Source organism: Engraulis encrasicolus, unplaced genomic scaffold, assembly GCF_034702125.1.
Source record: "Engraulis encrasicolus isolate BLACKSEA-1 unplaced genomic scaffold, IST_EnEncr_1.0 scaffold_167_np1212, whole genome shotgun sequence".
Lineage (NCBI taxonomy): Eukaryota > Metazoa > Chordata > Actinopteri > Clupeiformes > Engraulidae > Engraulis > Engraulis encrasicolus.
Genome location: NW_026945208.1, coordinates 11,735 through 29,351, shown reverse-complemented (window position 1 = coordinate 29,351; position 17,617 = coordinate 11,735). Strand labels below are relative to the sequence as shown.

Below are 17,617 nucleotides of genomic sequence, written 5' to 3'. Positions count from 1 at the left end.
CTGTCTGACAATTTATGGGTTGGGCAAGGGGACTGTCCATCAAGTCTGTTGACGTAAAAAAATATATATAGGCGACAAGCAACTCAATTGGTAAGCACTGCAGATTTTTAATAACGGTACCGGAGAGATAAAATGTCAGGAACATCTCAACATCACATCTCTGAAAAGTCACAGGCCCTAACAGGCCCTCTATATACAGCTCCGACCTCCACAGGAAGTCCTTTGTTCTGTGTTTCTTCTCGTAGGACCTGAGGAAGGTGTCAGTAACAAAAGGGGACTTGTTTGCCTTCTTCCCGCAGTTGCCTAATTTGCCACCTTTCCCTAGGCCAAAATTACCCCCTGATCTGTTGGGAGTCAGGATGTCTGTAATTTTATTCATTTATATGATCCATTTGTCACAGGGAATGGGATTTGTCACTTCACTGTGTTAGGATTTAAAAGGCGGGGAAGGGGGTTGGACGATGCCTTTGTATGAAAAATATGCAGCTTTAGCACTTGTGGTTTGAAATGATATCTGCGAGTGATAAGGATATGGATTTTGGAGTGAGTATTGAGAAGTAGCAGCCTGGTTAGATAGTAACACATAAGCTTATACACACACCACAGCACGCAGTGCACACAACGAAATTACTCTAAATGCTCAGTGCAAAGGGAGAATCCTTTGAGGTGTTAAGGTAATAGGCAGGGACGTGCACAGGAATCTCAAAGGGCAGTTGCTCTAACCTGAAGAAAGGGCAACCCCCCCCCCCAAAAAAAACCCAAAAACAAACAAAAAAAACCCATCAACAATGAGCGGCCTTCAGAATTTTTTTAGGAAACTGCACCATGGGTATTATTATTTTTAGTAGTAGTAGTAGAAGTAGTGTCAGAGTGAACCTGATGAAGCAGTAGCGAAACGCGTTGTTCACCAAATAAACTACCAGCAAAGATACCAGTGTGCGGTGATTCATCCTTCATTTACTTGGATTACTCTTACTGCACATCACCAGCACCTGGACAAGTGGTTGTGCACAGGGACGTTACTTTGAGTAGAAGTAATATATTATTGTCATAATTATTAATATTAGTTTATTGTATAGTATCTTGAATGCGTACCATATGATATAACATGCTAGTTTTTAAACATGTAGGCCTACCTATCAACCATATCAGAGATGATCAGCCTTATGCCCACCTGCCCTAAATGTCTCCTGATCCACATTTCCTCATGTGTGGTATGTGGCTGCCCCTAAATTAAATGAAATTATGAGAAAAAGCCTTGATAGTTTTTAAACCTGTATCAGTCACAGAGATGATCAGTCTTATGCCTACCTGCCCTATGTGCAGAGGTCTGTGGCTCTGAGTCATCCTCATCTTACATGAAATGAAATGATGAGTAAATTAATAGACTTAATATGAGGATGCTTAATCAATTAACCCACTGTCATCTTTATAATCCTTGTAGCAGCCAAAGTAGACTTTAAGTTATAATAAATAGAAATAGTTTAAAAATGGTTAAAAAGATCATTTAATTTGAATTTGAAATTTCATTAATAGGCATATTCCATGATTAAAATGATGAATGTTATATAGGAAAGCTAAAACAATAAGAATTCACAGGTTTAGGCCATTTGTTGGGTCTTTTGTAGCCTATATTAAAAATGTGTACTGTGTAATGTGCTTTAAGAATTGACGAGCCGGCTTTCATTTCAGATCGCAAAGAACTATGGCGTGGGAGCGACCAGTTCTTATCTGTTGCTCTGAAGCTCCGAGCTTCTCGCAGACTTTATAACCTTTTATTTTCATTACAGATATTTTAGTTAGTTCATGCACATTTTGTAGGCCTATGTCTTGAGAAGAACAGTAAACGTCAGTTATCATGTGGAGTGGATTTATTTCAATTACATGGACATTGACAGTGGAAACAGTATCTTTGGGTCGGAGAATATATCAGCGTAAGAAAAAGCACTTTCCTAGCGGTCTCACCAAGATCAAACCTCTACAATCCTGAAAAAGATTCTCTGCCTCACCGGCACCTGTTCATTTTTTTTTGCAGCCAACTCTGCAGAGATGTGCTTCCTTTAGCTAGCCTACCCCCTTAAGTTCTCTCTTGCTTGATAAAACGACATGTCATCTGCATGTTTCTTAGTTGGGTTATCCTTTCACAAAACAACCTGAGCCATGTAAAACATTGACAATGACTGCAAGCTAGCTGGCTGTCGTTTTTCCCCAATATCTGAACGTGGCACACCGGCTGTCAGATTATTTAGGATCACTAAACGTCCTAAACTCGAGATCGGCTTTAAGAGGCATTAATTGTGATCATGTAGTGTAATACTGTGTAGTCTGCTATGTTTCCAGCTCACCTCAGGCCGCCAGGGCAGTCGCTCTACTCCCACGACATCTTCGACATATTTTGCGTCTCTGCCCTGGTCGCATGCATGCTTGCTCCCCCCTCCCTCCCATGTAGAGCTGCGCGTGCCCCCCGCAACGCGCATGCTGCCCCTCCCTTTGCCTATCTCTCGGGGTGCAGGTGAATCTGAATTTGAAAACTTAATTTAGGAAGCTTCAATCAAAAATACGAATTGCAAAGCAAATCAGTTGAAACATGAAATCTTAGCCTATTTTTCCGAGGCATATCTACAGCTGGCTGTCGGGTTTTTTTGCTACCTAAACGTGGCGCTGGCTGGCTGTCAGATGTATGATAACTAAAAGTTCTAAACTCAACATTGTAATAGAGAGGTTGATTGTGAGCATATTTTGTACCCTAATATGTAGACTGTGTGTAGGGCTCTAGCCGACACCCAGGCATCTTCAAAATCTTTCGTGTCTCTTATAGGCGCTCAAGCGCCTGTCGCGTGCCTTCTCCCTCCCCACCGGAGTTGTTGCGTAGGCCTACCTCACATCGCTCGTGCCCATTCTCGACGGGTCTGATGAATTTGTATGACTGACTTAAGTCTTTATTGTACAAAACTTCAATCAAAATTATGAATTATAAAGAAATCAAATTATATTGAAATGTGAAATTATAATTGCCAAATTATTTTCCCCTCACTTGGAAGGGCAATATCAGCCAATGTGGGCAAAAGGGCCGTTGCTCGGGCACCGTGGGCAACTATGCTGTGCACGTGCCTGGTAATAGGCATGTTGAAGGCTTACAGGTTCGATTCGCCTAGATTCCCCTAGATAAAGATATAAGAGTAAAAGGGGGTTGAAGGTTAGATTCCCCCTGGTAAGATAATAGGCTTGTAAGCGAAACAAGATTTGTTAAAGTGCGAGTAGCCTGGTCCTAACCATCCCATACTACCATTTCATTTCGTATTCATGGTCTGGAGGTTGTTTGATCTGACACGATTGCAGGAAGCGGGAAGAAAATTTTCTGAAAAATCAGGATACGTTGTTGAACAAACATGTCTGACGTCTATATTTGGCGATGTAGGACCGTTTAACAGACAAGTCTGACAGAACATCCTACCATAGGATAAAATTACAACGTAGGACCATTTGTCAGAACACCGGCCAAATCCTGCTGCTCAACATCACTCCACAGAAAACAGTTACCAGACGTACTGCAGAGCCAAGTCTCTTGGCGGTAGTAAAAAGGACAGTGCGCGAGGCTAAAGTGCAGGCGATCAGATAAATCTGAGGCTGCATTTTTATCAGATTGAATGATCTTGAAGACGGAATATGGATGTGAAAAAGAAAGAAAAACCCTTGAGGCTTATTTTTTTACTCTGAAATCTTCATTTATTTGACATTTGTATATTTTTGACAGTCCTGATGAGAAACCTTGACAACTGGGAAGAACTCATTGGCATTTCAACAAGAAAAAGAAGATGAACGTGCAACAAAACAAAACGCTATTTAACCCTATCGCGCCGGATGCATCACTTATGATGCATCAAATTCAAAGCCCTCTCCACGCTGACACAAAAAAAAATCCATCTCAAAAACATCCTGCGTGTCATTTCCAAACGTCCTGCAGTACACGGAAACCGCCACAAGAGAGCAGCGGTCAACAACAAGTTGATCACAGCTCGGCGAAAAATGCAAAAATGGAGTAGAAGCGGTTTCCCTGACCGACGCTGAGATATCGTCAAATTGCAAAAGGTTTGTGTACAAATTTCCGAAATATAACTCTACATCCTTTAATTTGAACACTTGCTTTGTGCAATTAATCAAGGAAGAGTTTATATTTTTACACCGTGTTGCAGAGAGATCGTGCTAAAACTGATGAAACATATAAGCACCATCCGGCGGTGGCAGGAAGTCAGCCATCAATGCATTTGCTCCATAGGGAAACTTACAAAGCATACCACGACGATCGTTTAACAAAACACACAAGTTGTTTTACTTCAAGACAAAGATATTGCCTTAAGAAACAGGTTTTACTTGCAATTTTGAAAATGTAATGCAAAATGTTGAAATTATGATCTGGTAAAAAATGCATTGAAGTGAATGGAGAAATGGTCCATTTGTAGTAATGGACCCATATATTCAAATTACACATCAAAAATGAACAATGATCTATATTTCACTCATAAATAGGTTGTTAAGCATTCGATCAGCTATGTTTTTACATAGATTTTTAAAAATTACCCAACCAGGCTGTGGGAAATGTAAAATATGGTCCTGCTAAAACAAGGATAGGCTTAAAAAATGGCAGGATCTCACTAAATAGTTAAAGATAATCCTCAAATTAAACTGTCTGACAACTTTTTTAAATAAAAAAAAGTTGTAAATGCATTAAATGTCATTTTTCAATGGTCATGAAATTGGAATTTTCATTCATTTAAAGCCTGATGCATCATATATGACGCATTAACACATTGAATACCGGCGGTGCTCACGGAATTATGTCGTAGAATACCAGCGTTCTATGCCCTTTTTTACGTTTTTTTTGTAGACTCACAGCTTATTATGTGANTAGGGCCACTGAAATATGTTATGACTCGTTTTAAAAGTGGAGACGCTGCCCTCTTAGTAGGTGAAAACTGTGTGTCTCTACGAGCTTTTATTGCCGAGTAAACCCACGCTAAACCGAAGTGGGTATCCATGGAATTCAGCTACAATCGGAGATATTGAGGTTTTTGTGAAGGGTGCGCTTCTTCAGAATGTGACGAGTTTGAAAGGGGATGAGTTGGTTTTAATCACAATTTGGTGCAAGGTCCCAGTAAACAAAATGACGTTTAAAGGACGTCTTTTTAAGGTCATTTTTGGACGTATAATTTAGGTCATCTGAAGGTGCAGACTGTTACTCCAGACGACGTCTTTTTCGGACGTCTAATGGACGTCCATTTTTGACGTCTGTACTACGTCCATATTAGGGTCATCTCTAGTCCAAATAGGGTCTTAGAGGACATGTTTTTGACGTCATTTTGTAGGTGGTTTTATTGACGTCATTTTTGTGGACGTCTTTTTGACTTCAAATTATCTCTGTGAGTTGTCATTCAAACATAAAAGTGACAGCATTAAAAACCTTGAAACTTCTAGTTTTCAAAATATACAGACAATTATCACATGGAAAGTGACAGGGGGGAGGGTTTACTTTTATTTAGCAAACACTTTTGTTTACAAGGTTCAATCTTCAAAAGTCTTGACTACGTACCTCTGCAACGTTTTTTTTTTGTAGAGTTGTGTTTACATTCAATTAAAAAAAAAAAAATTGTATTACATTAACTTTACTGTCATATTCTTTTTTGTTAGGCTTTTCAGAAGAGGGGGAGATAACAAATGTGATCTTTTTCAAGAATAATTAACACCACTGCGAATTTCATGAAGTATTGATGATTATGACTCCTACACGATCATCTCTTAACAACATTACCGGTGTATTACAAAACCCGAAAGTCTTGAAATTCTAAGTAGTGTTAAATATTCTTGAAAATAACATTCTTTGAAATAGGTTACAACATATTGGAAGAAAAGACATTGTACCTTGGGTTAAGAGACAGTTCATCTGAATGAAAACTCTGCATTACATCAATGGGTCTTACATCTGCCACATCATATCATTTCACAATCGTCCAGTTTTACAACATATATATTTTCAAAAAATATGATGGTAACACTTTATTTTAACATTACATCGCTTAGCACTAATACATACAATGTTAACCCATTGATGCCTAAAGCACTTGTAGAAAAGGGTGCTGATGCCATACAAAACTCCAGGCGCCAGGGCCAATGTTGCACAACGCAACATCCAGCATCAATGAGTTAATGCCTGTATAAGTAACTTGTAAGGCATGTACTAAGCGAGGTTATATTAGGTAATAAATCCCAAATAGTGCCTGAACAAGGCATTTGCGAATACATGCCTAACGTATGTTTGATTTTGCTTAGTGCATGCCTTACAAGTTACTTATACAGCATACAGGCATTAACACTGTATGTATTAGAGCTAATAGATGTAATGATAAAATAAAGTGTTGCCAAAATGATAATCAAAATAATTCCCTGTAATAATCCTAACAAGCATGAACACAGATAAATTGCCATTAACTGGTAAATTATGGAGAATCGGTCCTTGAGAAGGGACACAAAATGTTGTTTCTTCAGGTGTTACTTGAAGCTGCATAGGCTGTCTGAATGTCAGTGGATTCAAAAGAGTCATTGAAAGATACTCCCATTTCTGTTGTTGTGGACTGGTGGTGTCTACATAGTAACTCCTTGTACACTTGAACAGCCATCTTGGCTGCAAATTATCATCATATCCTGTGCATCTGACAAAGCGTGTACTTGACAAAGATGCCAAACTACTTTCTTGATGTCTGTAGTAACTATTTACATTTTGGGCATAAACACATGTTGAGTGATCACTGGGCTGCTGGGAAGCTTTGAGAGAAGTTGTAGTGCCTTTGTTCGTTTGTTGGTTGAGATGGGAACGTCATAAACATATTCAAAGAAGGTGAAAACAGAGCTGAGCTGTGCTGGATATAACAAGTTGCAGACCCAGTAAAGCTTGAACAGCTTGTCAATTGTGCAAGTCAGGCCGTCTGCAACGGGAATGGTCACACGGTCATTCCTGGCGGTTATGACAGACTCTTCAGGTTCCCAATGCAGACCACTAGTGATTGGGTTGTGGATTCCATCTCAGTGTCAGTAGTGCAGTGAAGAGGGATGTGAAGTTGGTTCCAGACTGAGAAGAAGTAGAAGAGGAGGAGGAAGAAGAAGAAGAAAAAGAGAGAGAGAGAGAGAGAGATCATCAATAATACTTAATAGCAAGTTTTACTTAACTGATTGAAAGGTATGAAGCATACCAGTCAGTATAGCCGAATCAACTACACATACATTGATATCATGACATCTTCTTAGCTCTTCATTAAACTGAGTGAATTTAATTTCATTCATTTTTCATTTCATTATTTATATATACGTATGAAGAGTTTATTGCAAAACGGTGTATCTACCATTTTTTTTTTTGCCATTTTATTGTTGAAAATGGCTGTCCAGAGGTCCTATCACCTATGTGTGAATTCTTGCCATTCAAATATTTTGAGATATACTTTTTCAACTTACAGTATATCACGCAAGTGAGTACACCCCTCACAGTTTTTGCAAATTTGTGAGTATATATTTTCATAGGAAATCATTAGAGAAATTTCACTTTGACACAATGATTAGTGACCTTTTAACAACATATTTAACCGCTTAAATTTCTTGTTCACTCAGAAAAAAACTAAATACAGCCATTAATGTTTGAACATGTACTCACAAAAGTGAGTACACCCCAGATTCAAATCCGGTAGAAAAGGGGCTGTGTTGGCTCGAAATGAAACAAAATGAAAAGGGATGAAAGGGGAGGTCATCAGTGTGCGTTTCAACCTTTCTTTGCATTGAACTTTTACATTTTGAGTCTGCACCTGGCTTAAATAGATTGGTGTGAGATTTGAATGCAATCCTATGGAGAATATCATGATCTGCTTCAGTAGTCACAGTGCATGTTGATATGCATGTTTCTTTTAGGTGTATTTCAGATTACCAATGTTGACAGCATCCATGCATTCCCAAACCATGTCAGTCCCACTACCATGCTTGGCTTTTGATAGGATACACTTTTTTTTTTGTAAAACTTACTTGTTTACCACCACACATGCTTGACACCATCTAAAGTATATTTGTTAATCTGGGTCTCTTCAGATCACACGACATGGTTCCAGTGATCCATATCCTTGGTCTGTTCATCTCTCTTGAGACCAAGATAAACAAATTTGCTTTAGATGGTGTCAAGCATGTGTGGTGGTAAACAAGTGAGTTTTACAAAAACAAGTCCGACAGGCGGACAACAGATGCGTCCGTCTATGCCCGTTCTGAACCTTTTTTGCCCAAACGCCCCCTTGGCCTCCTCATAACCTGTCAAGGCAATTTATCAATAAGCCTACCATGTACTGTATAAGCCTGGATTTGAAAAAGTACCATAGGATTTCAACAGTGTTGGGCAATTTACTGAAAAACTGTAATGCATTGCTGATTACATGTTACTGTCTTTTCAAAATAATCCCTTACACTACATTTAGCAATGTGGGGACCTAAGGCGAATTTAGCTTAGGGGGGCCATCGGTCCATCCCATATCACATTTTTTTTTAACATAAAATCTCTATTTTTGTTAGGCTATTTTTTTTTTTAATCACGATTTTTTATTTAAAAAAAAATAATAATTACAAACATAAAAAACAGGCAAACATTACAACCCTTTCTGGACAGATTTCAATGAATAGGCTATTTGCAATTTTGCATAGGCCTACATTAAATAAACTAAAATGTGAAATTCTCTTTTCACTTTAATATGAGAGCAGTGATGTCCCCCCCTCACTGAAGTGTTATTTCACGTGTGTGCATGATGCTGTCACCTATTTGAAGTGACGTTGATGTTGGATTTCATGGAATACTTTTAAATGCCGCTTTGGGAAGAAAACATAGTAGGCGACAGGTGAACTGTATTTCTGTCAAAACAGTGGTTTGCAGGCGTTTGCGTTTTCACGTGGATATTGTCTTCGTGGACCGTAACAGACAAACCGTAAGTTCCATAAACTAATCAATGAGACATTGGCTACGTGTACATGATGTTTTTAAGTCCGATTTAATAAATGCGATTTAAATAGATCAGATTAAGAGTTATTTTGCGATGCGTATACATGGCACTTTCACTTAAATGCGATTAAACGTCTGGGGAAAATAAAGCATTGCGATTGGACTGAGGACGCACGTGCTGAGCGAGCCAAATAAGGCACGGGGGCGTGGTTCAATGCCACCGAGATGCAGGTCATCTTCCCCACGAAAATCGTTGCCTCAGGCGGACTGAAATCACAACATTTCCCCCTTTCTCCCTGGATCATTTACAATGCTACATTAGCTACCCTGTTAGCATAGAAAGACGAGTGGTCAAATGGTAATGTGGAGTAACTTTGTTGTGCTTCATTACTTCGTGGGGCACTTTTACATCAATATATGGAAGCCACAACATTTATAGTCGCTTAGGGACTTTAAATTAAGCAAAACTTTCATGTGAAAATCAACAGGAAGTGCCGCCATGTTTTTCTCACTGGCAAAGAGCACGGTCTCTTGGCCATATACTCATGAACGGCCATCCGGGTACTTTGCTCTTAAATTTGCGTTACGCCCCTTTATGGGTGAAAACAAACCGAATGTCTCATTGACTTACATGCTACAAAGGCTAGCCTAAATTAACACATTTCATGCTTCAGCCACGGCTGTTTGGCTATATTATTTGAACAGCCGGCAACGCAACATGTTTTCGGCATGTTGCGCGTGAACAACGCTAGTCTACAGGTCCGTATCTTTCGTTTATGAAACCCCAATATCACCAATTGACTTGCATGGGTTGTTTTCCCCCATAAATGGGCGTAACGCACATGGAAAACGTCACGCCGTTCATGAGTATAGATGTGTACATAGGAAACGCTATCTGCAAATGTCTCATGCCTTCCTATTTCATGGCACACATGGATGGAATATGCATACAGACTTCTGTGCTTCTGCAGTTGTGTCAGATAATGCAATCAATCAGCTGCGTAGCCGGTTTGCTAACCATTATGGTAGACGTTTTGGTTTGCACGCATGAGCTCCAGGCCAAAACTGAGCGACTGCCACCTTGTGGACACAAGAGGGAATCACAAGAGGGAATCACAATTCAGAAACTCATCACGGGAGGGCGGACGGACGGACGGACGGACGGACACCAAAGCCTCTTATAGAGATGCGTGGGACGCATCTAAAAAGTGTATCCTCTCAGTAGCCACGCATGGTAGTGGGACTGACATGGTTTGGGGATGCATGAATGCTGTCAACATTGGCAATCTGAAATACACCTAAAACAAACATGCATGTCAACATGCACTGTGACTACTGAAGCAGATCATGATATTCTCCATAGGATTGCATTCAAATCTCACACCGATCTATTTAAGCCAGATGCAGACTCAAAATGTAAAAGTTTAATGCAAAGAAAGGTTGAAGCGCACACTGACGACCTCCCTTTTCATTTCAAGACGATTCGAGCCAACACAGCCCCTTCTCTACCGGATTTTAATCTGGGATGCACTCACTTTTATGAGTACATGTTCAAACATGAATGGGTGTATTTTGCTTTTTTCTGAGTGAACAAGAAATTTAAGCGGTTAAATAAGTTGTTAAAAGGTCACTAATCATTGTGTCAAAGTGAAATTTTTGTAATGCTTTCCTATGAAAATGTATACTCAAAAATCTGCAAAAACTGTGAGGGGTGTATTCACTTTCGTGATATACTGTATATGAAATTCATTTTGCAATGCGGTATACGTATGAACTTATACAGTATAATATCAGGAAGGAGCCAAGACTGACTTGCACCAACACAGACCCACACGCAAACACACCCAAATGCAAACACACACACACATATTCCTACCAAAGATGTCAGCGATGCAGAGTCCTAGCTGGCCAATAGTGTGTGAGGTGTTAAGTTCCGCCTCTCCGTGCAGCAGCAGCAGGTTGGAGGATGGGACCTTTAGCTTGACTGACAGCTCTTCCACTGCATGCTTCAGAAGCTCTGTCTGCAACACACATACACATAAATATTACTGACACACACATCAGCTGTATAGGGTTATCTACTTTCCATGGCTTCCCCCAACTATAAAACAGAATTATAATACTTCCTGTAAAAAGTCTTTGACTAGGCAAAGCGCTATACAAAACAGATGTACTGCTGTGTGTGTGTGTGTGTGTGTGTGTGTGTGTGTGTGTGTGTACCTGTGCTAGTTGTATTTGGTGTATGTCTGGTCTGTGGCGTATCTTTAAGTTTACCAGTCGTGCCGGTGTGTTCTGCTGATGCTGCTGCAAGCGTTTTCATTGGCTGGTTTTCCTGCGAGGGCGTGGACTGCATGCGATGGCGATGTCTGCATCGTCAGACTCCTCTCCTTCATCCTCCTCCTTTAATTGGCTAGCTGCCGCAGCAACCCCGGCCCCTCTGGTGATGGACGCAGCAGGGAGCCAAGCGCATCCAGCCTCATGTTAATCTCCCTGTCACACACACACACATACACACACAATGTAAGGAAAGTTGAAAAGTCACTGTAGAGAAAGTGTCAGTGCGTGGCATGCACACAAGTGTGTGTGTTGTGTACTCACGTTAGTTTGTGGTTGGGCCGCCGCCGTGCCTTGAGTGGTGTGGAGGGGGAGGGGGGCGGAACGCCTCAGCACAGTCCTAACACCAACACATACACACACAAGGATGCATTAACACACATCAACATGATGGATATGGTAAGCATACAGCAATAAATTGGAAAAATATTGTAGGGGCTACTATGTTGACTCATGGTCTGTGTGTGTGTGTGTGTGTGTGTGTGTGTGTGTGTGTGTGTGTGTGTGTGTGTGTGTGTGTGTGTGCACTCACATTGTGCTTTGCATGGGTTTGGTCACCTGGTCCGAGTCATCTGAGAGTTCGGTACACTGCTTCCCTCACCATCGCTGTCAGAAATCTGTCAACCACACAATATACAGTCTCAAGTTTGCCGTCCGTGTTAGCTGTAACTCATCCAAATACTGCTACTTTGTACAGCAGGCACATATTTACTGACCAAGTTGCTCTCTATGACAAAAGTGCTATGGGCTACTGTGACAGGTAAACAAGAAACAACAGGTTAACACTTGGCGCTAATTAGTTCTCTACAACTACAAACCGCTGCTGTTCCCTTCCGTTTGGGATCCATATCACCAAACTATAGTTCTCTTGAACTTAACTGCATTGTTATAAGAATATGGCTATGACAGCCTTAAATAGCAGGTTAAAATATGGTCATTGACATTTTGGTGACAAGGTCATAACTCTGTATCGCAATGAGGTCCTAACAGAGGCTCTGCATGAAAGTGTTTTTAAAGATTAAAAGACGTTTTAAAAGTAACTATCCTTTGAAAAATACCTGCACAAAATCAACCAGAAAAGACATCTCAGATTTTACACTGCAGCGGCTTCGGAGTCAGAATATGTGTGAGAACTGTGTAGCACTTTTCATCTGAAAATGAGAGCAGAAAATTGTACAGCAGTACTTAAATGTCACATTTACCAAAGTCTCTGTGTTATAACAATATCACAGTAACATATTTATCACAATTGCATACAATACAACAATAAGAAAAAAATCTTTAAAAAAAAAAAAACTAAAAAAAAACAAATGAAAGGAGGCAGAGGGCCTGTAAGTGGATGGCAATTAGACACACGATCACATAGACATGATACACATGGAAACACACACACACACACACACACACACACACACACACACACACACACACACACACACACACACACACACACACACACACACACACACTTACCATCAGTCTGATCATCCAACTGTTCAATCAGAGTAGGAGCTTGGACAGATGTGGCCACAAGACCTGGGCCCTGATTAAGAGAGAAGAGAGAGAGGGGGGAGAGCACGTTAGTGCCCAGTGCATTGAAGGTACTTTAAAAATCCTGTAGCCATAACTGGTGTTGATACCTTGGTAGTCGCCACACTTCACACGCAGCTGTTCTACTCTGCCACCTAAAACTCAAACTTTGAATCTTCTTTTCAAATGTCATGGTATCGTCACCAATTACCATTGCCTACAAAATCTCGTGCGTGGCCGTTTTATCCCTCGAACAGCGTACATCTGGCACGTCGCACCCTCCATCTGAAACAACTGCCGGTATTTTCCCAACACACCGTCATACGAGGTCTACCGAGACAAAACACGACAGCGTGGACAGGGGTACACCCCGCCATTCCGACGCACCGCCATTCCGACATTGAAGTCTTATTGTCGTAGTGGCGATGCGTTTGATCTTTATCAAAGGCACTGCCATGCCGACACATTTTTAAGCAGATTCGGATGAACAGCCTTCAGGGTACTTTTCAGCATTAGCCTATTCCACTGCATATTGCAGTGGAACATTCAATCGACTTCATAAAAAAAGTTTTGTCAGCTTTGTCAAAGTGCGTTCATTGTTATTAATAGCCTAATAATCAGCACATATATAGGCTCCACCAAACATGCACAGAACACCACGTCTAGGCATAGCCTAGTAGGCTATAACTAAATGCAAGTGGTAATGAGACGTGCTACATATTAATGTTCGTTTTTTTTATTTATTTTTTTTACTGTAAGTTAAATATTCGTCTTTAAAAAAAGAATGGATTATTACCGAGGTCCGGACCATTGCGGCCAGTCTGGACACTCGAGTCCTTAGCCTAAATAAATAGCACACGCAGTGTAGTTGTCTTTCAATAATTCTGGTTTTATGTTAAGGCTATTCAATCCCTAAATTACTTTTTGGTGGATTACTGAAGTATACCTTGACAGATTCCCACCTCTTCCTGCGCGGCCGCCTGGAACAGACCTCTCCTCTCGATGGGAGGGACAGAGGAGACGCGTGACAAAGACAAACACACAAACAAGCAAAACAAACTAAGCACTTGTTGTCACTAAGTAGGGCCTAGTCTAAAGCGGCGGGACATCTCCAAGAAAAAAAGCATAAACATTTCCATCTAAGTCGGCAAGTTGGAGAGTGCATTTCTCATGCGCCATGCGCGTAGGGATACTCATTGCAATGCATGTAACGCTTTAAAAAGAAAGCATCACCTCTGATATTAGTGTTTGTGTGCTTATTTGGTTGCCTTCTCGTTGCCTTGGTCGAGCTTTCTCGAAAATTATGAGGCCCGGACCTCATATAGCCAGTCAGTAGGCGCACGTCATCTGCTGAAGTGTCTTTCATGTTTGCTTTTATTAGTCTTACTCATAACCCACAGTGCAGTCGCGGACATGCCTTTTTACAGCCGTTAGGATCAGAATTCGACACGAATTGAATATCGTGAGCTGTTGGATGGATTTTGTGATTCCTGTCCTCGAGCAATGTGCCTGTTCCTGCTTTAAACTGCGCACTGGTTAAAGTTATCAAGGACTGGCCGCAGATCACTGTTAGTGTAGGACCCGCTGGAGAACTTGCATCAGTACGTTTTTTTTTTTCAAATGCCTGCAGCTATAACCGTGATGAACATCAGGTAATTATCTAGTTTTCTAATATCGAATTCCCAATATGGGGCAACGTGAAATAAGCATCCGATATATAAGGGACCAGATAGTCTGATAAAGCAGGGAAAAGGGACAAATTAAGGCCATTTGCACCGTGACAAAATGATACACTGATCGTAACTGTGCTGTCACTCTCTCTCCACTACTTTCCGCTCGTGTCTCAACATTGTTGCAAATGTCATTGGCATTAGAATGCTGTTCACGCGCCTAAGCACTTGCAACAATGTTTTAAATGATAGGAAGAGTGGTGTTTTTAAACAGAGCTCTCTATTAATTGTGGGCTTAGAGTCTGAAAAAAAACACTGGCTGCGAAGGACAAGGCAGAAAAAGAGCAGGGACATCAGAGGCTCGGAATGACATTAAAAAAATATATATGTCGGAATGGCGGTGTGTCGGAATGGCGGTGTGTCGAAGTGGCGTTGTGTCGGAATGGCGATTGCCCCCCCGTTGACCAGTTGCCCAGATCTACCATATTCAACTACATACTGAAACGGTGAAAACCACGACTTACATTTGAACCGTTACGGTTCAAAGCTTGTATATTGACTGGCCACAACAACTACAACCAAGCCGACATAATGTGATTCGGAAATTCGCTTGTATCACCTTTCATCGAGCCAACACAAAACAGTGGGATACTGCTTGCTTTTACTGGTGCTATTCTTTATCATGTACGAGGGTGGCGGATGGTCTGATTTACATGATTTGACGCAGAACTGCTTACGTTTGAAGCGCTTTAGTTTAAAATCGCCTCTATGCTAGCTAGCCCTCGTCTTGCCCCCTCCGATACTGTTACTAGCAGCATCCACTTTTGCCCCACTAATACTACCAGTACTAGCTCTGCGTCAATCCATCCGTGGTGTTTCAGTATCCTTACATAAATCCTGTCAGACTTTCTTTCATGCTCAGAAAATAGCTTTCAAACTTCACATCAGTTAAGTGCCGCCTGATTTCTTCCACACCACCAGCTAATTATCAGTTACCCTATTAGCAACCAATGTTAGCAAACCATCCAATATCACTTCAAACCTTTAATTTTCCCAACACAACACGTTTTAACCATTAAGTTAGTCCACATGTGAATTAAAAGAAAATAAATATAATTTATAGTGCAAGCATTAAAGATCAATAGCTAACTGAGTATCAATAACTAGCTACATCTGATTGTAGGCTAGCAGAATCACTGAGGCTGTTCCAATGTTCGTACAGCAAAACTTTTGAAGCAGGGTTTGATTTTAACCATACATTAACGGTAACACACGTAATTGTTACGAAATTATACCAATAAAGCGAATTACTTACGCCAGCCTCTCTCGGTGTCTGAAGTCAAGTCGCCGCATCTTGCATTTCCAACGGTAGAAAAGCAGGGTTGCCAGATGAGGCTGATGATTTCCAGCCCAAAAAAAGCTCAAAACCAGCCTCGAAGCTCAAAATCCCGCCCAATTCTATTGATTTCTATTGCTGAATTTGGGCGGGTTTTTCTGCTAAATGCCATTTTCACCCGCACAAGGCCATCCTAAGCAGCCCAAGTGGGCGGGGAACAGCCCAATCTGGCAACACTGTAGAAAAGGCGGGCGGAAGTCTGCTTTCAAATGTCCACAGTCACGCGATTGGACAGCCAAACGGCCGTTAGTTTCTCACTTGTATTATGCAAGCACGACCCAGAAATGAACCTCTTAACTTCAGGTTTCACACATTCTGTGAAATCTTACACAAAAATGACACATAATCTGTCAATGCTGTCTACACATCCCAATGTGTTATTTTTGTTGACACATCTGTTTAGGTAGTGTGTCCCACGGTGCATTGCACGTTGGAGAGTATCTCTCTTTCCCCACCCGATGTGAACAGAAAAAATAGCCTACTAGGAAAAACTATATGGCCTATTTAAAAACAAAGCACAAAAAAGCAACAGCAACAATAACAATCATGTCGATTTCCCTCACCTGTTTTTGACGTCCAAAAAAGTGACCTAGACTGACGTCCGAATTTTGAACTTCATAATGACGTACAAATAGGGTCATTATTAGACGTCCAAATAAAGGACCTAGTTTGTACGTCATTCTAAGGTCCAAAACTGGTCATGGACCGACGGACGCAATTTAGACCTAATTTCAACGTCTATACGACGTCCAATGTTTAGTGGGGTTAGCTCTGACACACATCTTCCTGCACGTCAAGACACGCCTCCTGCTCTAAACCACTACGACACCGGCTATCAATGCCCTTCGAAATCCACGTTTTTCACACAGACTGAACACAAGCTCTTTGCACACATGCAGAAGGTCGGACATTTGCTAAAATAGTTCCCGATGACTCCCGAAATAATAGCCCAACATTGACAACAAATCCCAATGATATGATGCTTAGATGTAGCCCATCCGATCCATATGTAGCCATCTATGCTAGCTTCTGGCTTTTCACATACAGGAAGACAGTTCAACATAGGGGTGGATAATCAAATAAACTTATCTGGTTGGCGATCAAACTTCTAAATCGGAGCGCATTACTCCAATTACAATTCGGGTGCCATTTTGATCCAAGGAGCTGGTAAAGGTCTAGGTAGCAAGCCCAGAAAGTTCAAGATACTCCTGGCACGATATACAATGGTCTCTGTGTTTACCTATTGCGTGAAGTCAGACACAATACACGCTACCGATCGTGGGCTACTAGGGAAACAACAACATAGCACGATTCACGAATACGGCAGCACACCTCCTGCTCTGTCACACTACGACACCAGCAATCGATGCCCTTTGAAATCCCCGTTTTTCACGTGGACTGAACACAAACTCTTTGCACACATGCAGAGGGTGAGACATTTGCTAAAATAGCTCCCGATGACTACCGAAATAATAGCCCAACATTGACAACAAATCCAAATGATATGATGCTTAGATGTAGCCTAGCCCATCCGATCCGAATCATATGCGGTGGCAGATGGACACTCCCAACTGAGATCGCTCCCGGACGTGTAGTCCCAGGTGTTTCTATCACTCCTGGACGTGTAGTCCCACCCGGATCGATAGTCTGGCTAGTGGGAGCGAGCCGACAGGG

The 17,617-nt window shown here is 41.2% G+C and overlaps 1 long non-coding RNA gene across 1 annotated transcript; it reads right to left on the bottom strand.

Annotated features, from left to right (window-relative positions):
• Positions 1-6,278: 6,278 nt before the first annotated feature.
• LOC134442471 (uncharacterized) lies at positions 6,279-15,924 on the bottom strand. The gene is made up of 8 exons (XR_010033388.1): positions 15,863-15,924; positions 12,821-12,890; positions 12,406-12,498; positions 11,880-11,964; positions 11,612-11,687; positions 11,288-11,503; positions 10,890-11,034; positions 6,279-7,120 (listed from the first exon to the last, which is right to left on the bottom strand). It is a non-coding gene; the product is annotated as an uncharacterized LOC134442471 (long non-coding RNA).
• Positions 15,925-17,617: the final 1,693 nt, after the last annotated feature.